Genomic DNA, 25,834 nt, shown 5'->3' with positions numbered 1-25,834 from the left:
CTATGGGAGAGGAAAGGGAAGTGGTGAGGTTCCCTACCTCCTCGGTTGTTCCCGCTCTTATAAAGCCCCTCCACTGATGCCACTATTCCTTGGAACCCCATAATTTTGGGTGGGGTGAAAGGGGAGACCAGTCATGAAGCACAGGGAGGAGAAGACAGCCTTGGTCCCAGCTGGAGGTGTGGGAATTCATGGGAGGGTTTAGAGTTGCAGTCATCAGGGGGAGAAGAGGAAAGGTCAGTGCAAAGTTCGGATGGGTCCTGGGGCTGGGTGGAGTAGAGTGTGTGTGATATGTAGTGTTGTCACCTTTTCAGCACACCTAGGTTTCTTGTTACAGCTTAGTAGAGGATTGGGCTTCCAGGCCACTACATCTTGCTTCCTGCAACTGGAGATGTGCTGTTTCAACTGGACCTCAGAATTGACCTTGATGTTGCAGATCTTACAGTGGAAGGCTTGGTCTTAGACAGGAGCCTCTTGTTCCCCAGAAATTAGAGTCCCCAGCCTAGGATAAGCTTTGATGGGCCCCAGCCCGCTTTGGGCCTCCAAAATTGTATTGTGCTTAGTGCCTTTGTTGTGTGTCTCAAGCTGGGACAAGAAGTTCTCAGCCACCATGCACAGTGCAAAGTACAGCCTTCTACTTGTCTTCCTTGCCACGCCCAGGCATGGAAGCTGGGACTGAAGTTCCCCTTCTCTGTTGATTATACCCTGTCCAGACTCTAGAGCACTGGGAAAGGATGTGGAGCCAGGGTATTCTGGGGCTAGACCCAGGTCATTCTCCATGGAAACTAGAGGAGGGGCTAATCCATTCACTCTTGGGGGAGTGCAGCCTGCTGGAGATGGATCTTCTGGTTCCCACACTAGGTTCCCAGCTTTGAATCTTGGCAGCTTCCCTGCCTTTGACTTTATGGGCATGACAATTACCACTGTAGTGTGCCTCAGCCTAGCTCTGAGAATTGAAGCAGATTTGACAGACATTACATGATATGAATGGTGGTTTGATCTGGAGTAAGGGTCCTCCAAATTTGTGTACTATACTGGGTCCATCCTGTAGTGCTCTAGTAGCCTGGAGCAGAAGACCCAGGCCAGGGCCAAGCCCAGCGGGCCTGGCTGGATCAGCGGGCCAGAGACATGGCACCCTGCCCAAGAGGCTCTGGTCTGTGAGACCTGCCTAGCTGGGTGCAAACCTTTTAAAATAGAAAATAATAGTTAAATACCGGTCTAAATTATTCTATGATTATTGAGTTATTGACTGATATTTTTATTTTTACTTAAGTGCTATAAATGAGAGAAGCAAAACTAACATATTTGTGCAAACTTTTGTTAAAAATGCAACCTTGTTTTCTTTAAAATAAAAAGTCATAATATAATTTTAAATCATTTAATATTTTTATTTTGAAACACATTTATTTTTCCTTCCAGTAGTTATTGACACTTTACATGTCCCTTCACATAAAAGATAATACCATTGCAGCTAACATTTGAGTGCAATGTTTTTGTACTTTTCCCTCATATTTTAAGTCTCAATACCAGTTTCCCCTCCTCCTATCCCCCAGTCTTTTCCCTGACCTCTCATGACCTCAGATCTACTTATCCCTGCCTCCTGTCAAAAAGCAGACTTCTTTGGGACATCATGCTAACAAAGCCTTTCAAGCTACAATAATACCAGGCACATAACATCATATTAAGTCTGGAAAACACAATCCATTTGGCAGAAAAGTATCCCAAAAGGCTTGGCAATTGCAGTACGGAGGCCATGCAGGAGGACCAGTTTTTTAAGACTATTCTGTATGATCTACATAAGACCATAGCTGCAGTGATTTTATTTATAGAGAAGCATTATGAGTGAAGCATCTTCAAGGCAGCTCAAAATCTCTTATAGTGAAATGCATCTGTCTATGCATCTGACTAATATTTGCTGGGATACTGGCACATGTAGCCACATCAGGACTTAGCACATCCTCTTCCAATGACTCTAGGAAACGTAGCCCCACCAGAGGGAAGTCATAGAAAAGCAAGCAATGAAATCCATTTCAGAGAAAGTCCATGCTCCACTTACTAGGGAGATATAGCATGACTAAACTGCCCATCTGCTATGTATGTGTGGAGGGTCTAGATCCAGTCCACACATGGTCCTTGATTGGTGTTTCAGTCTCCATATGCACCCCTGGGCCCAGATTATTTAACTCTTTTGGTCTTCTTGTGGAGTTCTTATTCCCTCCAGTTCCCTCTATCTTTTCCCCAATTTTTCCACAAAATTCTCTTCCAGGTACCATATGTTTGGGTGGAAGTCTCTGCATCTATTTTGTAATGGTACTGGGTGGAGCCTCTCAGAGGAATGGATTGCACATTCCATCAATTTCTACTCTAACTTTATCCCATCACATTTTGTAAGCCAGGTAAAATTTTGGTCAAATATTTTGTGGGTGGTTTGGCATTCCCCTCTTCTCTTATCCTGTTTTCTCTCTTCATATACTTCTGCTATCTATTATATTTTCATTCTCGCTTGTTGCTTAGCTTCTTGGGTTCTGTGAATTATAGTATGGGTATCCATTAATTTATTGCTTGTATCCACTTATAAGTGAGTACATACCATGTGTTCATTCTTGGTCTGGTTACCTTGCTCAGGATGATCTTTTCTAATTCCATCCATTTTCCTCCAAATTTCAAGATCCCTTGTTTTTACCAGCAAGTAGTAGTCCATTGTATAAATGTATCACAGTTTCTTTATCCCCTTTTCACTCAAGATACTTCTAGGCTGTTTCTAATTTCTGATTATTATGGATAGCACTGCTAAAAACATAGTTGAGCAAATGTCCTTGTTGTATAGTGAAGTACCTTTTGGATGTATGCCCACAGGTTGTATAGCTGGGCCTTCATATAGAGCTGTTCTGAATTTTCTGAGAAAGTGCTAGATTAATATCCAAAATGATTGTACAAGTTTTCTCTCACAACAGCAAGAGAAAAGTGTTCCCTTTCTCTATACCCTTGCCAATGTGTGCTTTCACTTGAGTTTTTTGACCTTGGCTATTGTGATGGATATAAGATGGAATCTCAGAGTCATTTTATTTTGCATTTCCCTGGTGTCTACCAGTTGTTTAATGATGTTGAGAATTTCCTTATGTGCTTTCCTGCCATTAGAAATTCCTCTGTTGAAGATTCTGTTTATCTCTGTAAGCCATTTTAATTGTATTTGATTTGTTGGTTTGTCCTTTTTTTTAAATTTTATTATTTTTGAGTTCTTTATAAATTTTGGGTATTAGCACTCTGTCAGATATGGAGATGGTGAAAGATCTGTTCCCAATCTATGGGCTTCCATTTTCTTCTATTGACAGTGTCCTTGGGCTTCCAAAACCTGGTAAGTTCCATGATGTACCACTTATTAATTATTTGACATAGGGCTTGAGCTGTTCATGTTCTATTTAGGTAGTTTTCTCCTAACAATTAATTCGAGGCTCTTTTCCAATTTCTCTTGTAAGAGATTAAGTTTATTTTGTTTTATCAAAGTGATTTTTGATACATTTGAATATTAGTTGTGTGCTGGGGGATTAATATGGATCTATTTGCATTCTTTAACATCCAGACATAAGGTTAGACCAGCACCATTTGCTGAAGATGCTTTCTTTTTTCCATTATATGATTTTCGATTCTGTGTCAAAATTCAAGATCTGTAGGTATATGGGCTTATTTCTGTGTCTTCAATATGATTACACTGATCAATCTGTCTGTTTTAAATGCCAATACCATGTAATTTTTTTATTAATGCTTTTTAGCACAACTTGAAATCAGATATATTGATACCGCCAGAAGTTTTTTTACTGTACAATATTGTTTTTGCTATACCAGCTTTTTTTCATATGAAGGTGAGAATTGCTCTTCCAAGGTCTGTAAAGAATTCTGTTGAAATTTTGATGGGAAGTGCATTGAATTGTAGAACATGTTTGACAAGATGGTTGTCTTTACTATGATAATTCTACCAATCCATAAGCATAGAAGATCTTTGCATCTTCTCCTATCTTCTTCAATTTCTTTCTTCAGAGACTTAAAGTTCTCAACATACAGGTCTTTCACTAGTTTCTTTAGTGGTACACAAAGATATTTTTGTTATTGTTATTTTTATTTGTGGCTATTGTGAAGTGTAGTGCTTTCCTGATTTCTTTCTCAGTCAATTTATTGTTTGTATAAAAGAGGTCCACTGATTTTTTTGAGTTAATTTTGTATCCAGGTACTTTCTTGAAGGGGTTTATCAGCTATAACAGTTTCCTGGTAGAATTTTGTGGTTCATTTAGATATACTATCATATCATCTGTGAATAGAGATACCTCTTAAATCTGTAACTTCTTGAATTAGTTTTTTTCTATTAATTTATTCTTTTAAATTTTAGTTTTAACATAAGCTATTTTAAAAAGTGCAACTCAGATCACTCTGTTCTCTTTATTTTAAAGTGGATTCTACTTGAAAATATGTTATTTTGTTTTAGATACATTTAAAGCACCATACACACTTTAGAGATTAGTAATTACCACTGAGTGCATTTTCTTTAGTGACAAATTTTAAAATTTCTGGTAAATGTTTCAATCAATATAGAGATTTAGTTTGTGTCTCTATTTCTCCAGTACAACTCAAAATAATGAACATCCACTTTAAGGTAATATTTGTCAATGTTAACACAAAAGGCCACTTTTAAGACCTGTTTTTGAAATGTTTATTTTTCAGGAGAAAATAGGTATTAAATGATTATTATGGAATTTAAAACTGTGCTCAGACTCCAAATACTGACACATTTTTCCACTGTAAATACAGAATGGTCTCTAATTACTCCAATTAGGTTTCTAATGTTTTTAAACATCTTTTCTGTTTGATCAGATCCTCATTGTTGTTTAGCTTTACCTTCTGAGATAATCGTCCATCACATTTTTATGTTGTCTAAATGTTCTTCTTTGCCAATGTCTTTAAAATTTCTGTACTTGTCTATGAAATGTTTTGTTGTTTATTAAGTTGCCCTTCCATCCTTCTTATAGTACTCAGAGTTTTAAAGACAGCACCATGTACTACCTTTATAAAAAATTTAGTAATTATTCACATAAAAGTTTGCTTTTCTGGATAATTAGCTAGTTTGATGTCATCTTTTCAGCTTTTGATACAATAATAAAGTACCAACTTTAATTGATTTAAACATCAGTTTCAGTCTTACTTTGGTCAGGTATGATCAAGATGAATCCATGTTAGATATTCATTGAGGAGTCTTCTTATCATATTTCAGCTTTGGGCACATACTATCTTTACCTGAACTATGCACAGAGAAAGACAGTGCTGTGACATACCTACATTTTAACAAGTTAAAAATTAAAATGTGTTTATTTTGATGCCCAGTATTTTATAATTATAACTACTCTAGAATTTTAAGAGATTGAAATTATCCTAGGACTAGAATGTTCATTTCTGTAAATAACCCAAATTCAATTCCCATAACTCACCCTGGACATCTTATACATACACATAAATTCAGCTTCATAAAATTCTATGCCATTTCAGGAATCCATAGAAACCTGCACTCAGTTGCTCATACACACAAATGAAAACACATATACATATACTTTAAAATAAAAGTTTTCAAAAATTCAAAAATAAAGTATCTAACATATTTATCAAGCATTATGCATATTTATTAGTTATATTTATATATTATATAATATATACTAATAAACAATAGATATGTAATAGTTTTAAAAGTTATATTAATAAGACAGTTTTGTTACTAAAATGTAGCTAGTATGATTGATTTCAAAATTGTTGTTACCTTTTCAAATTTTATAAAAAAACAAAAAACATGTATCATTTTTGACAGTTTTAAAGATACAGGCTTAAATTGTTGATAAAATATTCTGTTCATTTCATAGAAAGTATGAGTTTGTTTTAATTTGTAGGAGTAGATTAGATATTCACAAGCCTGCTTACTAGTAAATAGATAATTTGAAACACATCTTAGGTTTTTAATTTTTTTATTAATTTATTCATATTACATCTCGATTGTTAGCCCTTCCCCTGTTTCCTCCCATTCTTCCCTCCCTCCCATTTCTCCCCTTCTCCCCTCCCCTATGTCCGTGACCAAGAAAGAACTCCTCCCCCTATATATGCTCTCAGAATATCAAGTCTCTTCTTGGTAACTAGCTATCCTTCCTCTGAGTGCCACCAGGTCTCCCCATCTGGGGGACATGGTCAGAAAAGGGGCACAAGAGTTCGTGTGAGAGTCAGATCTCACTCTCCAATCAATGGTGGAGAGTATCATGTTCGTCGGCTAGGTCTTGGTAGGGGTTCGAAGCTTACTGCCTATATTCTCCTTGGCTGGTGCCTTAGTTTGAGGAGGACCCCAGGATCCAGATCTGCCTGTCATAAAGTTCTTCTTGTAGGTTTCCAGGACCCTGTGGGTCCTACTATTTCCTCTTTCTTCCATGCTACTCTTGCCTAAAGTCTCAATCGGAGGTCCTCTCCTCTGACCCACTTTCTTGGTAAGTAAAGATTTTCATGGTACGTATCCCTTGGACTAGTGTTTTGATATAAGTGAGTATATACCGTTTGTCTCTTTTTGCTTCTGGGTGAACTCACTCATTATGATAATTTCTAGATCAATCCATTTGTCCACAAATTTCGGGAATTCCTCGTTTTTAATAGCTGAGTAGTATTCCATCGTGTAAATATACCACAGTTTCTTAGTCCATTCTTCTACTGAGGGACACTTAGGCTGTTTCCATGTTCTGGCTATTATGTATAGCGCAGCTATGAACATAGTTGAGCATATGTCCCTGTTGTGTGGTAGGGCATTTTCTGGGTATATTCCAAGGAGTGGGATAGTTGGGTCTTGAGGAAGCCCTATTCCCATTTTTCTGAGAAAGCGCCAGATAGCTTTCCAAAGTGGTTGTACTAGTTTGCATTCCCACCAGCAATGAAGGAGTGTTCCTCTCTCTCCACATCCTCGTCAACATGTGGTATCATTTGAGTTTTTGATCTTAGCCATTCTGATGGGTGTAAGATGGAATCTCAGTGTCGTTTTGATTTGCATTTCTCTGATGACTAACGAGGACGAGCATTTCTTTAAGTGTTTCTCGGCCATTTGATACTCCTCTGTTGAGAATTCTCTGTTAAGTTCCAAGCCCCATTTCGCAACTGGGTTGTTTGGTTTTGTGGTGTTAATTTCTTGAGTTCTTTATATATTTTGGATATTAAACCTTTGTCAGATGAAGGGTTGGTGAAGATCTTTTCCCAGTCTGTAGGCTGTCGCTTTGTTCTCTTGACAGTGTCTCCTGCCTTACAGAACCTTCTCAGCCTCATGAGGTGCCATTTATTAATTGTCGACATTAAGGCCTGGGCTGTTGGTGTACTGTTCAGGAAGATGTTTCCTGTGCCTATGTGTCCCAGGCTCTTCCCCACTTTTTCCTCTAACTGATAATGTCTCGTGGTTTAAGGTTGAGTTCTTTATCCACTTGGACTTGAGTTTTGTGCATGGTGACAAATAAGGGTCTAATTGCATTTTCTACATGTACACATCCAGTTTAGACCAGCACCATTTGTTGAAGATGCTATCCGTTTCCATTGAATAGATATGGCTTCTTTGTCAAAAATCAAGTGAGCAAATGTGTGTGGATTCATCTCTGGGTCTTCGATTTGATTCCATTGATCCACCAGTGTATTGCTTTGCCAGTACCATGCTGTTTTAATTACTGTTTCTCTGTAGTACAGTTTGAGATCAAGTATGGAGATTCCTCCAGAGGATCTTTTGTTGTATAGGATTGTTTTGCTATCTGCTGGTTTTTATTTCTCTATATGTATTTGAGAATTGATCTTTCAATATCTTCAAAGTATTTTGTAGGTATTTTGATAGGGATTGCATTGAATCTGTAAATTGCTTTTGGTAAGATAGTCATTTTTACTATGTTGATTCTCCAGATCCACGAACAAGGTAAATCCCTCCATCTTCTCATGTCATCTTCAATCTCTTTCTTCAGAGGTTTGAAGTTTTTTTCGAATAAGTCCTTCACTTGCTTGGTTAGAGTTACTCCTAGATATTTTATATTGTTTGTGGCTATCCTGAAGGGAAATTTTTCCTAATTTCTTCCTCTTGCCTGTTTGTCATTTGTATACAGAAAAGCTAACTGAGTTTTTTGAGTTTATTTTGTATTCGCTGCCAATTTGCTGAAGGTGTTTATCAGCTGTAGAAGTTCTCTGTGGAATTTGCGGGTCACTTATATACACTATCATATCATCTGCAAATAAGGATATTTGACTTCTTCCTTTCCCATTTGGATCCCCTTGATCTCCTTTTGCTGTCTTATTGCTCTGGCTGGAACTTCAAGAACTATATTGAAGAGATAAGGGGAGAAGGGGCAGCCTTATCTGGTTCCTGATTTTAGAGGAATTTCCTTGAGTATCTCTCCATTTAATTTAATGTTGGCTGTTGGTTTGCTGCATATGGCCTTTACTATGTTTAGATAAGTGCCTTGTATTCCCGATCTCTCCAAAACTTTGAACATAAATGGTGTTGGATTTTGTCAAATGCTTTTTCTGCATCTAAAGAGATGATCATGTGGTTTTTCTCTTTCAGTTTGTTTATATGTGGATTACATTGATGGATTTCCGTATGTTAAACCATCCCTGCATGCCTGGAATGAAGCCTACCTGGTCATGGTGGATGATGTCTTTGATATGCTGTTGTATTCGCTTTGCAAGAATTTTGTTGAGTATTTTTGCATCAATGTTCATAAGAGAAATTGTTTCTGAAATTCTCTTTTTTTTGTTGGATCTTTGTGAGGTTTAGGTATCAATGTGACTGTGGTCTCATAGAAGGAATTTGGTAATATTCCGTCCATTTCTATCTTTTGGAATAGCTTGAATAGTATCGGTATTAGCTCCTCTTTGAAGGTCTGGTAGAATTCTGCACTGAAACCATCTGGCCCTGGGGTTTTTTTGGTTGGGAGACCATCAATGGTTGCTTCTATTTCTATAGGTGAAATAGCGATATTTAGTTTGATTATCTGGACTTGGTTCCATTTCGGCAAATGGAACTGTCGAGAAATTTGTCCATTTCCGTTAAATTTTCGAATTTTGTGGCATAAATGCCTTTAAAGTAGGTTCTTACGATTCTTTGCATTTCTTCAGTGTCTGTTGTTATGTCTCTCTTTTCATTTCTGATTTTGTTAATTTGGATAGTGTTTCTCTGTCTTTTAGTTAGATTGGCTAACGGTTTGTCTATCTTGTTAATTTTTTCAAAGAACCAACTCTTGTTTTGTTTGATTCTTTGGATTGTTCTCTTTGTTTCTAATTTATTGATTTCAGCCCTGAGTTTGATTATTTCTAGTGTCTACTCTCTTGGGTGTTTCTGCTTCTTTTTTTTCTAGAGCCTCCTGATGTGTTGTTAGGTTGTTTATGTGGGATGATTCCTTTTTCTCTTTGAAGGCGCTTAGTGCTATGAATTTTCCTCTTAGCACTGCTTTCAATGTGTCCCACAAATTTGGGTATGTTGTTCCATCATTTTCATTGAATTTCAGAAAGTCTTTCATTTCCTCCCTTATTTCTTCTGTGACCCATGTGTCATTAAGTAGAAAGTTGTTTAGTTTCCATGTGTTAGTATGCTTTTTGCTATTTCTGTTGTTGTTGAAGTCCAGCCTTAGACCATGGTGATCTGATAGATACAAGGTATTATTTCAATCTTCTTGTATCTATTGAGGTTTGCTTCATGACCAACTATCTGATCAATTTTAGAGAACGTTCCATTGGGTGCTAAGAAAAAGGTATAATCCTTTGCATTTGGGTGGAAAGTTCTGTAGATATCTGTTAGATCCATTTGATTCATGACATTCGTTAATGAGGTTATTTCTCGGCTTATTTTTTGATTCAAAGACCTATCCTTGAGTGAAAGAGGGCTGTTGACGTCTCCCACTATTATTGTGTGTGTATTAATGAGTGGGGCAAGCTTTGTTAATAACTCTTTTACAAATGTGTGAGCCCTTGTATTCGGAGCATAGACGTTCAAAATTGTGATGTCTTCTTGGTTGACTTTAACTTTGACGAGTACGAAGTGACCATCCTCATCTCGTTTGATTAATTTTGGTTGAAAGTCTATTTTATTAGATATTAGAATGGCTACCCCAGCTTCCTTCTTGTGACCATTTGCTTGGAATATTTTTCCCCAACCTTTTACTCAGAGGCAATGTCTGTCCTTGTGGTTGAGGTGTGTTTCTTGAATGCAGAAGAATGTTGGGTCATGTTTATGCATCCATTCCGTTAGTCTGTGTCTTTTCATTGGAGAGTTGAGACCACTGACGTTGAGAGATATTAATGACCAGTGATTGGTAATTTCCTTCATTTTTGGTATTTGTAACAGTTGAGATTTTGTGAGGTTGTGATTTTGCAATGGTATTTTTACATATTTCCTATGTAGTTTTGGTTGTAGTTTGACCAGTTGGGGTGGAGTTTTCCTTCTAATAGCTTCTGTAAAGCTGGATTTGTGGCTAGGTACTGTTTGAATTTGTTTTTGTCATGAAATAACTTGTCTTCTATGTCAATGGTTACTGTTAATTTTGCTGGATATAGTAGTCTTGCCTGGTATCTGTGTTCTCTTAGGGTTTGCAAGCACCTCTGTCCAGGCCCTTCTGGCTTTCATGGTCTCTGCTGATAAAATCAGGAGTAATTCTGATAGGTTGGCTTCGTATGTTACTCGGCCTTTTTCTCTTGCCGCTTTCAATATTTTTTCCTTGTTCTGTATATTTGTGTGGTTATTATTATGTGGCGGGAAGATTTTCTTTTCAGGTCTATTCTATTTGGCGTTCGTAGGCTCTTGTATGCTCATACGCATCTCTTTCTTCAAATTGGGAAAATTCTCCTCCATTATTGATTTAAGATGTGTTTCTGGGCTGTGGGTCGGCTGTCCGGTTTTCCTGTATCCCTATTATTTGCAAATTTCGTCTTTTCATGTGGTCTTTTATTGTTGAATGCTCTGTGTCAGGAACTTTCAGATTTAGCATTTCCCTGAATGGTTGTTTCCAGTTCTGCGATTGTATCTTCAAGTCCTGATACCCGTGCTTCCATTTCTTGCAATCTGTTAGATAAGGCCACCTCTGAGATGCTTGCTTTCCTCTTTGCAGCCTCTTAATCAAGTTTTTCTTCTGTGTTTTCCTGCATCATAGCTTCCATTTTTATCTTCATGTCTTGGACTGTTTTAATGATTTCCATCATCTGGTTATTTATATTTTTCTGAAATTCTTCAAGTGCCTCTTTATATGTCTCTTTTAACTCTTCAGCCCTCTTATTTGCCTCCTCCTGCATTTGTTTACATATTTTATTTGTTTCTTCCATTATCATCTTCTTTACTAAGGAAATGAGGTCATTTTCTTGCCTATCCATTGCTGTTAGGTTCTCTAGGTTGTTTTCATTGGGAATGTTGGAATCCGGAGATGCCAAACTGTTTTGGTTTTTGATAGGATTCTTACGCTGCCCTCTTGTCATTTTGATGGCTCTGGTGTTGGAAGGTATTTTGTAGTGACCTTCCCTGGTTGAGAGTGGTTAATTGATTATAGGTTAGGTGCTCTTGTCTGTGGGGATCAGGGGGTATTTTTTGTGGAACAGGTAGGTGATCTGGTTTCACTCCTGGTGGTTTTCGTCTGCCCCCTGGGTCCCAGGCCGAGCCAGCCAAAGTAGATATCTGTTTGGACTTTACTGCTGTAATTCAGATCAGCAGTCTTGGGACCTAGAATAAGGTCCGCACACAAACGTTCTGGCTGTGTAGGTTGATCTCAGTGCCTGTCCTTCCTGTGGATTTGCAGTCAAGACCCCAGGTAGATCAGGTCTTCTGGGGGTGTAACTGTCTTTTAGCTCTGCCTCTATACCCTGTAGCAGTGCCCAACCTCTCCCACTACTATATGCCTAGAGGGACCAAGGTCGCTCTTGGTCAGCAATTAGGCACTGCAAGCAAGACCCTCTTTTCGACTCCCAATAAAGTGAAAGTGTCTGCCTTGCTTGGCCAGGATCTCCACTGGACACTCACATTCAGGGAGTAGGGAGTGCTGTGCCAGGGCCTTGGGGCTGGGCAGTTAGTAAAACTGTCTCTGCAGGGTTCTGGTGGCCACTTTTGGACCTAAGTCTTACCGCCGGGGTATGTGGGTCCCCCTCACACTCTGGGTCAGCAATTAGACACTGCAAACACGACCCATCCACGTCTCGTCTCCCGATAATGTGAGAGTGCCTGCCTTGCTCAGGCCAGGATCTCCCGCTGGGCTCACAGGGAGCGCAGGGCCAGCTCAGCTGGTCTCTCTCTCTCGTTCCGCAGTGCCAGGGCCTTGCGGCTGGGCAGTTAGTAAGACTGGCTCTGCAGAGCTCTGGCGGCCGCTCGCGGACCCAAATCTTTCTGCCAGGGTATGTGGGCCCCCTCACACTCTGGCACAGCAATTAGACACTGCAAACACGACCCATCCACTTCTCGTCTCCCGACTCCCGATAATGAGAGAGAGCCTGCCTTGCTCAGGCCAGGATCTCCAGCTTGGCGCTCATGCGCCAGGAGCAGGGAGCGGGGAGCAGAGCATAGGACCAGTGCCTTGTGGCTGGGTAGGGACAAAAGGGTTGCAGAGCTCTGGCGGAAGTCCGCCGACCCAGGTCTTCGCGCAGGGCAAATAAGTTCAGCTATAGCTCTGGGCAAGACCCACGTCTCCCGATGGGTCTGTGGAAGCAGCTCAAGGTGATTTCTCACTGCCGCTATTTGCAGGCTCAGTCCGCTGTGATTGGTGTTAAGTTTGGTCCTGGATGGCCAGCGAGCTGCAGTCCCACTATAACTGTCTCTGTTGGGTCCCGCAGCCTGTGTTTTCAGTTGACCTGGGCGCGTGGCCTCTGCAGTTTGGGGTGGTGCGGAAGGAGGAATCCTAGGGCAGATTCACCCTCTTCGCTGAGATTGCTCTGGCTGGGGACTCTGGAAAAACCCCTCCCCAAACAGTGAGTCTGTGCTTTATATACAGGCTGCAGTTTGCATGTGGATTCCGTCTGAGAGTTTGGGGAGTACGTTTAGCACCTCCCGGATGTTGCCTGACCCAGGGGTGTAGGCCCCCTGTTTGGTCTGCGGCCTTTGGGGCCCCACTCACCTACAGTTCTCAAAGTCCAGCAATCTGTTGCTCCTCCTATGTCTTTGGTCTCCACAGAGTAGATCAGATACGTGGCTTAATGGTCGGCGCCATCTTGGAATCCCCAGGTTTTTAATTTTTTAAATATATTTTATTAATTGATTAATATTACATCTCAATTGTTGGAAGGATAGCAGGCTACCAAGAAGAAGAAACTTGATACATCTTAGATATCTTAAAATATTTGCATATTCATTTTGTGAAAAGATATCATGTCTGAGAGAAGTAAAGCGAGGGCCATGTCTTGTCCAGGTATATTAATGAGAAAAAGATAAGGAAAAAGAAAAAAGCTTATTAGAAATTTCAGAGTCATGTGGTTTAGTTGCTGTCCTCCACCAGAACAGGATAGCTTCAAAGACAGCTTCAAAGAAAGTTTCTGGTCCCAGGTGGTACAGCATTTCAGACTATCACACACAATTTAGCCTGGAAGTTCTCAACATTTAGAAACTGGACCACAAATGGAATTCCAAAACTTTTTAACCACATTCCCCAATTTTATTTAGGCCCCTACAAAGATATTATTCATCCTAAATCAGCAATAAGAAACCCTAAGAGAATGATACACCAATTCCCTTAAGGGAGTGGGTAGGTTTTTTTGGTTGCTTTCTCAGACTTTAGATAATTATATTCATTGGGAGTTGCCTATAAGTTACTACTGTTCTTATCCGGAGAGAATACAAAATTGGACTCAGGGATGTATTTCTTTTCCTTTTCTCTTTCTTATGTTTGGAAATAGGGGATGAAAAGAAAGAAGGGAGAATATAGAAATATATAGGGATGATAGGACAAAAAGTAGATTATCAAGTAAATACCACAACCTAAGGCCGTAACTATGTCCACAAGGTTATTTTTAATTCACTGGTATAGAAATTTGTATATCGATGCAAAATAAGTTTAATTTTGATACATTGATAAAGAATTCAAATTTAAAATTATTCTTCACACACACACTATGTGTGTATATATATATATATATATATATATATATATATATATATATATATATATATATATATTTCTACTCTAATGTGAGGTATTCTGCCCATACCACTCAAGTAGAATACAAGGTTTATCTCCAATACCTTGAAAATCCTACTGCAGGCTGTATAGGATAAGTAAGTTAGACATGTTAATTGTCAACTGATCAAATCATGCTCATTTCAATTACTAGTCTAAGCTGGGTGTGGTATTTACAACCCAAGAACATATATCCTAGATGTAACAGGTAGGGATGATTCTATAGACAGATAAGGTAAAATACCTAGATAAGGTCTTCAAAAACCACAGAGTTCTATGGAATATGGCATTTAAAGAAGTTTATACTGTTTTAATGATTCTTTGATAATAAGACAGTTTGACTTCTGGCAGCACCCAACCTACCTCAAGGAAGATGATGAGCATCAGAGTACTTCCTCATGGAGATGGCTTCAAATGTGGCAAACAAGACACTGGGCAAAATTTCCTTGTTTTGGACAGTGACAGAATCTATCTAAAATTTGGCATGCTTGGATACAGGCAGAGTCAACAGCCAAACTCTGCCAAGACATGGAAAGCATGTTCTCAATAGTTTCTGTCTCAGAAATATATAAGTCAGATATAATGGGCCAGAAGTCTGAAGATGATGCTCCAACACTTTAGAGTATTATGGGTGACTCTCCAGGCAGCAAACTGTCTCCGTCCTTTTTCATTTTTTACATGTGGAAGTTGTTAACCATACTTCCTCTTTACTCAGGTGATTGACTTTGCTCCTTCTCAAGCCTCTAATGGGGTTGAAGACCAAATAGTTTAGTTTCACAATTAAACTTAGTTGTCTGGGAGATAGGATATTTTTGGGTCTAGAAAGATATTTTAAGTTGATAGCGAGAACATGTGATAGATATTGAGTTACATTCAGAGTTTTAGACTCACCGAGATAAGAAAACCTTTTCTTCAAGGTTGCCAAATACAAACAGCTAAAATTCTATAAATGTATGCAATATGACTATGATTCCTTGATTGTTCTGTGGTTGTTTTGCTGTATGTAGTTTTTTTTATACCTGCATATTATTGTAAATGTATATGTGAAAAATAAATAATTAAAAGTAATTAAAATTTATCTTTTATTTGTCAGTTTTTTTATCAGTCATTTCCTTATATTTTAGATTGAGTTGCTATTCTTTTTAACACATTTAATTTATTGTAGTTTAGATCAATTTAAATTCATAACATTTACAGTCTTCAAGTTCTGTAAAGAATACAAGGTCCTCAGGCAAACATATGGAAACTAGGGAAACTAGGGATACTTAAACAAATATTTTTGTTTTTCCAAAAAATGGAAAATACAGCTGCCAGCTATAATGCTTACAGGGCTGGAAGTCATCATTTTCCTTGCTGTTCAATAGAATTTTGCATAAATCTCTTTCTGTTCTGAGAGAGTAGGTTGTAGTGTATGTAGCCTTAAAATAAATTACTTTGAGATTATATGAAGTAAGGTAATAAATGCATGTACACTACCCACAAAGGTGGTTATTACAAATACTTTAAACAGAAGGGAATATGTTATCAATCTTACCCTAAAGCCTGCAACAACAAATGTACAATCTGAGCGAATATATTTGTATATATAATATTTATATTTTAGACATATATAAATTTATAAGTAAATTTTGTTTAGTCACACTACTTACCTTAAATGAAATTATAAAATATCAATACATTTCAATTGATTATGTTATAAAATAATCTAAAGACAGCCACATTCGAATGTTTATGAACACTTCACAAATATTAAAAATATTTCATAGCAATTTCATTAATATGAAAAGAAAATTAAAAGAAGCAACATGATGCTTTCTTTTGCAATTTCTCTTTATTTTCCTGAGACTGTCACTGAGTTTTGTCCTTGAACTTCATGCTATCTCTTATGTAAATGCATTTTTGCAGGCTCTGATTTATGAGTCATTTATGAAATTATGCACTGTGGCATACAACATCAAGGCAATATCTTCTTGGCCATTTAATTCACAGGAGAATTTTAATTCATAACATATGAATTTTAGATCCAAGGGCATAAAAGGCATTCAGGACCAATAGGAGTCCACACAGTCATTTTTCTAAAATATGTTTCTTCCACCAAATTGGAACTTTTCCCTGGGAAAAATATACACACAGTAGATTTCTTTTTAAATTGTTTTATGTTATTAATCTCTTCTTAAGAAAATAAATGTTACACCACCCTCTTTTATCTTATGCCTTCCTACTAAATCCTAATCTTCATATTATCTTTGATTAATGTTACACTTAGAACATTTGGCAACTTTTGTATTAATAGCATTTTTCATCATTTAATCTATAATTTTTATTAAAATAAGCTTTTATTAGTTATGAAATTTGTTATAATTTGGTAATTTAAATGTAGAGCATAAAATAATGCAAAGGTATAGGTATACAATCAAATATATACCAGTAAATAATGCTGTTATCTTTTAAGTTCATGACACTGAAGTGATAAAGGACAAACTCTCCTAGTGGTTTTAGTGAACATTTCACAGATTCATTATGATGGTATCTATGTTTCCTCTTGAAACTGTATAAACATATAATTGGTGCATTTTATTGACTTTTTGGCTGTAATTTATATATTTGGGGACTTTTTTATTCTGAATAGAAACATTTACCTTGGAGTATCTCGGTCTGTATTATTTTATTCATAACTTCAATGTAGAATTCTTCTTGTTTTGAGGGTAGAGAAGTATGGAAATTCAGTAAATTTCCACTTATCCATTATGGCTATGCCTACTGTTTTTCTAATGTCCTTTTTGTATGGTGGAACATCTTTCAAATTTATGCCCAAGAGTAGTGTGGTTGGGTAGTGAGGTGGAACTATTCCCAATTTTTGAGAAGGAACCAGTTTGATTTTCAAAGTGATTGCACAAGTTTGCACTAGCAGCAGAAATGGAAGAGCGTTCCCCTTTTTCCACATCCTCACCAGAATGTGCTGTCACTTGAATTTTCATCTTAGCCATTCTGAAAGATCTAAGATGGAACCTAAGAGTTTTTTTATATGCCTTTCTCTGATAACTAATGATGCTGAGCATTTCTTTAAGTGTTTCATGCCATTCAATATTCTTCTGTTGAGAATTTTCTGTTTAGTACTGTGCCCCATTTTTTAAAAGGATAATTTGTGTTGGTGTTTAGTTTCTTAAGTTCTTTATATATTTTGGATAATTTCTCTTTGTCAAATGTTGGGTAGGTAAAGATATTTTTCCAGTCTGTAGTCCTTTGCACAATGGAATACTACTCCGCTAAGATTCAGTAAATCTTGAAGCTTGCAGCTAAGTGAATGGAACAAGAAAGATAATGCTAAGTGAGGTAACCTAGACTTAAAAAAATACACATGATATATATTCACTTATAAGTGGATTTTAGCCTTACATAGATGTCCTGCAAAAAACTCCACCCAGTGGGATTTTAAGAAAGATGCTAGGTCTCACAACAAGTCTTAGCATGAAACACTGATTGTTGTATGTAAGAATAGGGGGGAGGAAGGAAACATAGGGGTCTTGAACTCCACTGGGATACCATCAAGACTGGTAGATCTGGACCCTAGAGGGCCTACACAAACTGAAGCACCAGCCAAAGCCAATTCATGATAAGCACCTAGAACTCCTGTTCAGAAATAGCCAATGGACAACTTATTCTTCACAATGAGGGTTGGGGAGGTGGGACTGCCTTCTACAAGAACTCTGGTGTCTGCAATTTGATTGATCAATTCCCTTTGCAAGAAGGCCCTGATGATACACAGAGGAAGGAGGATAAAGACTACCAGGATGAGACCTGATAGGCTGTGGTCAACCAGTAGGGGAGAAGAACCCTGTCAGTTGTCTGACTTGGTAGGGGAATAAGGCTGGAGAAGGTGAGAGTTGGGAAGTGGAAGATAGACTCAAGAGGATAATAATCAGGCTGTAATTTGAAAAAATCATAATAAGTTTTTATTTTTTTACATTTTTTATTTTTTTATTTTTTATTATTAATTTATTCTTGTTACATCTCAATGGTTATCCCATCCTTTCTGTCCTTCCATTCTTCCCTCCCTCCCCTTTTCCCCTTATTCCCCTCCCCTATGACTGTTCCAGAGGGGGATTACCTCCCCCTGTATATGCTCATAGGGTATCAAGTCTCTTCTTGGTAACCTGCTGTCCTTCCTCTGAGTGCCACCAGGTCTCCCCCTCCAGGGAACATGGTCAAATGTGAATATACCCAGAAGATGCTCCAGCACACAATAAAAAAGTTTGCTCAACCATGTTCATAGCAGCCTTATTCATAATAGCCAGATCATGGAAACAGCCTAAGTGTCCCTCAGTAGAAGGATGAATAAAGAAACTGTGGCACATAAACACTATGGAATACTACTCAGCTATTAAAAACAAGAAATTCCCGAAATTTGTGGATAAATGGATTGAGCTAGAAGTGATCATAATAAGTGAGTTGACCCAGAAGCAGAAAGACTTAAATGGTATATACTCAATTATATCTGCATACTAGCCCAAGGGGCATGTCCCACGAAAGCCTTTACTTACCAGGAAACTGGGACAGAGGAGAAGACATCCTATTGGGACTCTAGATGAGAGAACATGGGAGGATGGCAAAGTAGAAGGATCCAGAGGGTCCTAGAAACCTACAAGTAGAACATTATGATAGGCAGATTTGGGCCCAGGGGTCCCGCTCAAACTAAGGCACCAACCAAGGACAATACAGGTGGTAAACTTTAAACCCCTACCCAGATCTAGCCAATGGTCAGAACATTCTCCACAGTTGAGTGAAGAATGGCATATGACTTTCTCACGTACTCTGGTGCCTCACATAATAAGTTTTTAAAAACCCACTCCAAGTAATACATCTTCTACAAAAAGTCTATTTTATAAAATTTTAAATTAAAAAGCAAAAAAGAGACAACAAAAACAATATAATTCCAGCATCTCCTCCCCCCTAAAAAAAAAAAAGCTTACACACAAAAAGTGGATTTTGCCTTATATTTCTAGAATAACACAGGGCATTTTGCCTGTGCTGGAATATGGTTGATACATCCAGGGACACTTAATGGAACAATATTGATGTTTCTTTCCCATAAGGTATCCATTGCCATTAGTCTTTTGATTATGGATGCGACTTTGTGACAATTTTCCTTTCTTTACTTCTGTTGTGTCTAATTTGAACTTGTGCAGGTTTTTATTTTTATTATTTTCTTAGTTCTATTTCCAGACTAAACAGAACAGATTAAACCATTTAGTAGGCAATGTAGGGTTTATATAATTGCTCCTAAATAATTAGAGATTATATTGCATATCACTTGCAAATCTTACTTAAAGGATATATTTTTGGCACACGGTGCAAAAATATTTAAATAAAGACCTCATTGAGTCACCATAATTATTCTCTTATCAAAGTACAAACTACACATTTTGTTTATTATTTTTCACACCAGTTATTATTGCAAGTTTTTTAAACTTTAGTGAAAATTTTCTGTTAAAAACAGTATTTGAAAACATATAATAAACAGGTACCTATGTACAGTCTTAACATTGTTTGCACTGATACCAAACTCACATGGTTTGTTCCCCTTTAAAACAATCATGAGAAGTCATGAGACTCCTTTGCTCTATAACCAATAATATTGAAAAAAGAGAGTAAGTGTAAATTGTTTAAAAATTTAAATCATCCAAGTTTTGTATCTGCATCTGTCCTAACAGAATTTAGAAATTTTCTTGAAGTATATCTTTTCAAAATAAAGGAAATATCTTTCAACATTTTCTAAATTGTTACCAGTTCTGAGGTTAATGTGTTTGTTTCTTCTGCTATATTGCATTGATGGTGTTTTGAAGTATGTTATAACATCTGATTTACTGTCAATATAGTTTCCTTTCTTCTTTTATCTAAGTCACTCTCTGAAAAAATGCATCATGAAAGAAGCATAAGTCTCTTTATTATTGTAAGATAAACTGTAATTTTCTCAGAACTTTAAAAAAAACTATGGTAATAAAGCAATAATTCTAACAGTATAAATAAAGTTATGAAATAAAATATGTGAAACAGCTAAATCAAGATGAACTATAAAGAGTTAGAATACCATATATCAATTAAATTTATTCATCTTTTAAAATGTTATAATAAAACATTAATTTCTAAGTGGGTACAACGTATTTTGAAATGTATTTTATAAAATAAGGAATGTGTACTTCAGGTACTTTCAAATGAAACTAAAGACAAAACTTTATTATATCAAATGAAGCTCTAATATAATAAATGAAATAAATATAAAATAAAGAAAATAGTATATTTGTAAACGTATATGCTTATATTTATTAGAAAATTCACTTAATAATGTTTGTGTTATATTGAAATGTCACTAAATCATTTTTTTACACTATTGGAACAGAAATAACAGTGAATATTTCAGAAAGTATGATATAAGATTATAGCACTATATTATGAAATGAATAAACCATCACTAGAAAGGAGGGCCTCTAATGTTCATCAGCAACAAGGTCCTCACTTCAAAGAATATCAATTATTTTTATAAAATATATGTCTTTGTTTAGATATTTTTGTCAGTAGATAATATTCCATGTGTACTTTGTGAAATGTAATTACATTTTGGAAATTTTTAGTATCTGTATTTTAAGTAGTCTGCTATTAGTATCAAATAAATCATAGATTAAATTATTGTTATTTCATTAGATGTCATATATAAAAAGAAGATTCAACCAACTTTTACAAAACTTCACAGGCAATGTGACAAATAACTTTTGCTAGTTATATTGCTTTCAGAAGTCTTTTGATATGACTTCTATAAAGTGGTTAGGTGTGAATTTTGTAATATTAATATAAATGTAACATAAACAATAATGATGTTCATAAAATGAACCTCAGTTTTGCAGTAATGAGTCAATACTGTCACATACCAAGACTTATCAGAAGAAATATTTCTGTGAACAGTTTATTTCTTCATCATGTTATGTGGACTATTCTTCCAAAAAAGAGAAATTTGTTAAAATTACTGACTAAACTCAATCTCTTGATGCTAAAATACTGGTACATACATCACTGTCTTTGCTTGGTACAGGAAGCATCTGGCCTCTTTTTCTCTTGATAAATCAAAGAATATACATACAATAAATTATTTTCTAATAGAAAACAGAAAATATTTATGGGAAAATTTTCCCAATTTATGGGGAAAAAAGGTGTACACTGCGATACCTTGCCTAGATCATACTTCTTTTTAGACCTCTTTGAATATCAAATTTCAAGTAAAATATCTTTTTACATCTGGAATACAATCAAACCTAAGCTTTTAGGAAAAGTGTAGTTAAACATGTGGGAAAATAATGTAGCTTGGATTGACATATATAGCTGGCTGGATCATTTAGATTTATAGGAATTTAAAATTATTTTCTTTTTTTAATTACCTGCACTATTTTATGCCATATGGCCATTGACTCTTGGCAGATATTTACATCAGATCATTCCGTCGAAAGAGTGCTAGTGACGTTTAATTTCTTGAGTTCTTTGTATATTTTGGATATTAGACCTTTGTCAGATGTAGGGTTGGTGAAGATTTTTTCCCAGTCTGTAGGCTGTCGCTTTGTTCTCTTGACAGTGTCTCCTGCCTTACAGAAACTTCTCAGCCTCATGAGGTCCCATTTATTAATGGTTGACATTAAGGCCTGGGCCGTTGGTGTTCTGTTCAGGAAGTTGTCTCCTGTGCCAATATGTTCCAGGCTCTTTCCCACTTTTTCTTCTAAGTGGCTTAGTGTCTCTGGTTTTATGTTGAGGTCTTTAATCCACTTGGATTTGAGTTTTGTGCAAGGTGACAAATATGGGTCCTGGAACTAAACAGAGAATTCTCAACAGAGGAGTATCAAATGGCTGAGAAACACTTAAAGAAATGCTCAACCTCCTTAGTCATCAGGGAAATGCAAATCAAAACAACTCTGAGATTCCATCTTACACCCATCAGAATGGCTAAGATCAAAAACTCAAGCGACACCCACATGCTGGCGAGGATGTGGGGAGAGAGGAACACTCCTTCATTGCTGGTGGGAATGCAAACTAGTACAGCCACTTTGGAAATCTATCTGGTGCTATCACAGAAAACTGGGAATAGGGCTTCCTCAAGACCCAGCTATTCCACTCCTTGGAATATACCCAGAAGATGCTCCAGCACACAATAAGAAAGTTTGCTCAACCATGTTCATAGCAGCCTTATTCATAATAGCCAGAACATGGAAACAGCCTAAGTGTCCATCAGTAGAAGGATGTATAAAGAAACTGTGGCACATATACACTATGGAATACTACTCAGCTATTAAAAACAAGGAATTCCCGAAATTTGTGAATAAATGGATTGAGCTAGAAATAATCATAATGAGTGAGTTAACCCAGAAGCAGAAAGAATCAAATGGTATATACTCACTTATATCTGCATACTAGCCCAAGGGGCATGTCCCACGAAAGCCTTCACTTACCAGGAAACTGGGACAGAGGGGAAGGCATCCTATTGGGACTCTAAATGAGAGACGCATGGGAGAATAGCAAAATAAAAGGATACAGAGGGTCCTAGAAATCTACAAGTAGAACAATATGATAGGCAGATTTGGGCCCAGGGGCCCCGCTCAAACTAAGGCACCAGCCAAGGACAATACAGTAGGTAAACTTTAAACCCCTTCCCAGATCTAGCCAATGGTCAGAATATTCTCCACAGTTGAGTGGAGAGTGTGATATGACTTTCTCACGTACTCTGGTGCCTCACATTTGACCATGTCCCCTGGAGGGGGAGACCTGGTGGCACTCAGAGGAAGGACAGCAAGTAGCCAAGAAGAGACTTGATACCTTATGAGAATATATAGGGGGACGTAATCCCCCTCAGGAACAGTCATAGGGGAGGGGAATAATGGGAAAATGGGGGGGGAGGAATGGGAGGATACAAGGGATGGGATAAACATTGAGATGTAACTAGAATAAATTAATAAAAAAAGAAAAAAAAACAAACAAACAAAGAAAAGAGTGCTAGTGACATGTCAGGTTTAATTTTAAATGATTCTTTATCTTATTCTTTCAATAGCAAATCATGAGCAATCAAGTAACTCTTGACACCTGCTTTCAGCACTTGTCTCTTTGTCGAATATAATATCAAAACTTGGTAATGTCCCTACCACTGAATTCTGTAGAACAGTAAAAAAAGAAATGGAGAAAATGAAGACAATGAAATAAGACTAGGATTTTCCACATGGCTCAATGGCTGTGATGTTCTTTTTCTTTCCAAGTGCGTAGAACAGCAGCTGTATTATCAGCAAGTTCAGGACAATCTTCTGTAACAAAAAGCTGCTTTTCCATATGAACCCAGGTTTTAATCTCAGAATCAACATGGCAGCTTACAATTGTCTGTAATTCCAGTCCCAGGGGACTGAACACCATCGCACAAATGCACATAAAATGAAATAAATAAAAAAACAGAAACATAAAAAAATACAATGCTGATAGAATACCATGGTGTATCTCTTTTAATCCCACAAAATATTATTTCCTTAAATACACACCTTGACACAAATAGAAGGCCTCCTCTGAGAGTAGTAATAATGCAGGGGACCAGTGCCTTCTCAGTGGGCATTGTAAATGGATGCCAGTAGTGTTTCAGATAATCTGTGGATTAATTGATATGAGTGCTACACTTTCATAAAAAAGTTAGGAAAATATATTTCTTAAGCAAAACCTTTGCCTAATGAGCTTGAAATGGAATACTAGAATTAATCTAAATTTTCAGTTGACCATTATCGCAGTTATGGTTCTCATTCTTCTTTTCCACTGTTCTTGGAATGACAGTGATCTTATTTGCAACATTATGAAGATTGATAGAGTAATATGAATGTAATACATTGCCTTCCAAATGAGATATTTAGGTAGAAAGGAGTGCTCTTAGTTGTTTTATTGTCGCTCATTTTTACTTCATTTTAGAAGGAGACAAATGGCAGTGAAAAAAGACAGGGTATAAATTTAGTTATGAAATGCTTCATTAACAGTTCTCAAGTAATTTTGTAACATTCCTAAATCCTTTTTAGTTAACTGTCCTTTGAAGTGCAAAATATCCCATACTTCCAGTCTTTTCTATATTCATTCTCTAACATAGAAAAATTCAAAATATCTTAAATGTGAAAAACACCACATTCTCCCCTTTATTTATTGAAGACATTAGACTCTAGATCACAATTTCTTCTTTCACATTTTCTCTTCTGGGACAGGTATTTTTCTTTAGTCCCTACAGTCGTCACTGTAATGAAGTAGGTTTGATGATTAATCAGAAATGGTCTCTCAACAATTAAATGAGCAATGAAAATGGCACAAGTAACACTGTAATTATAGAGAGCAATACCTCTCCACAGCCTGATTGTCTTGCTAGAATCCTCTTACTCTCACACTCTGCTTATATCTCAGAAGATTCTTTCATATCAGACCTAGTGCCACTGGTGTTCTTTTCTGAATTCTCACCCTCATCTGTCAGTAGCAGAACAGCCAATAAAGTTAAGTAATATTATTTACTACTAAGCTTTAATATCCTTGAGAGAACAAATCTATTCTTGTTTTGTTTTGCTTTGTTTTTTGTCTTTGTTTTTGTTGTTGTTTTTCTAGACAGGGTTTCTCTGTGTAATAACTTTGGCTGTCCTGGACTCTCTTTGTAGACCAGGCTGGCCTTGAAATCCTATCTATCTGCCTGCCTCTGTCTCCAGAGCGCTGAGATCAAAGGTGTGTGCCACCACACCCAGTGAACTTAATCTATTTAAAATGAATTGAGTCCAATAAATTAACTCAAGACACAGCTCAGAATAGGGCCTATAAGAAATTTTGCAGGGACAAATATGTAAGTGAATGAGTAAAAGTGAGGGATTCTCCAATGTCAAAGAAGTATCATCCATTTTAACAATTAATAATACTGGTTTATTAGAATAATGTATTCATGAACAGATATTTCCACATGGGGTGAAGTTACATTACAAAATCTTGGTAAAATATTAATAGCTAAGCACAGATATTTTCATAATAGATCTCAAAACTATTACTATTAAATAACTAGCAAAAACTAAATGTGTGTAAATGTAAATTACCATAAGAATTATGTCTTTCGGATTTTTCATAACTTTAAAACATCAACTTGTTAGACTCCTATTGCCAGCGTCTATTTCTGGAAGTCCGATTGAGAGCCAGAGTCCAGAGTCATAGCCTTAGGTCAATCCGTCATAGGTGGTCAGGACACCAGGCCTAACGAAGAGAAGCTGCTTAGCTATCAGTTTGAAGAGCCTCTCACTCCTGAGTGGAGTAAAATTGCCTCAAGTACTCCTACCACTTTGGGCTAGTTTGAACCAGTTTTAATAGGGCCTAGAACAGGACCAGAGCCCTATCCAATTCCAGATGTACCCTTACTCCTGATCTGTGTCAAAAGCAGTAAAGATTACCTAGCCTACCGAGGAAATTTCCTTGAAATAATATTAAAAAAAGCCTGTCTTGTCAACTCTGGGACTTTATCTTGCTTTACATAGATGAGGACCTCTATGCATTAGATCTTTTCTTTTCATATGACTTCAGATTCCTGGTCATTTTGGGGACCCTCCAGATCTGGGCATAATAATGACATGTTCTTTTCTACCACAAGA

At 37.0% G+C, this 25,834-nt stretch overlaps 1 pseudogene; it reads right to left on the bottom strand.

Annotated features, from left to right (window-relative positions):
• Positions 1-213: 213 nt before the first annotated feature.
• Positions 214-2,698, bottom strand: LOC127190895 (zinc finger protein 385A-like; annotated as a pseudogene).
• Positions 2,699-25,834: the final 23,136 nt, after the last annotated feature.

The sequence above is a fragment of the Acomys russatus genome, chromosome 6, assembly GCF_903995435.1.
Source record: "Acomys russatus chromosome 6, mAcoRus1.1, whole genome shotgun sequence".
Classification (NCBI taxonomy): domain Eukaryota; kingdom Metazoa; phylum Chordata; class Mammalia; order Rodentia; family Muridae; genus Acomys; species Acomys russatus.
The sequence above is the reverse complement of the archived record's forward strand: the minus strand, read 5'-3'. Positions and strand labels throughout refer to the sequence as shown.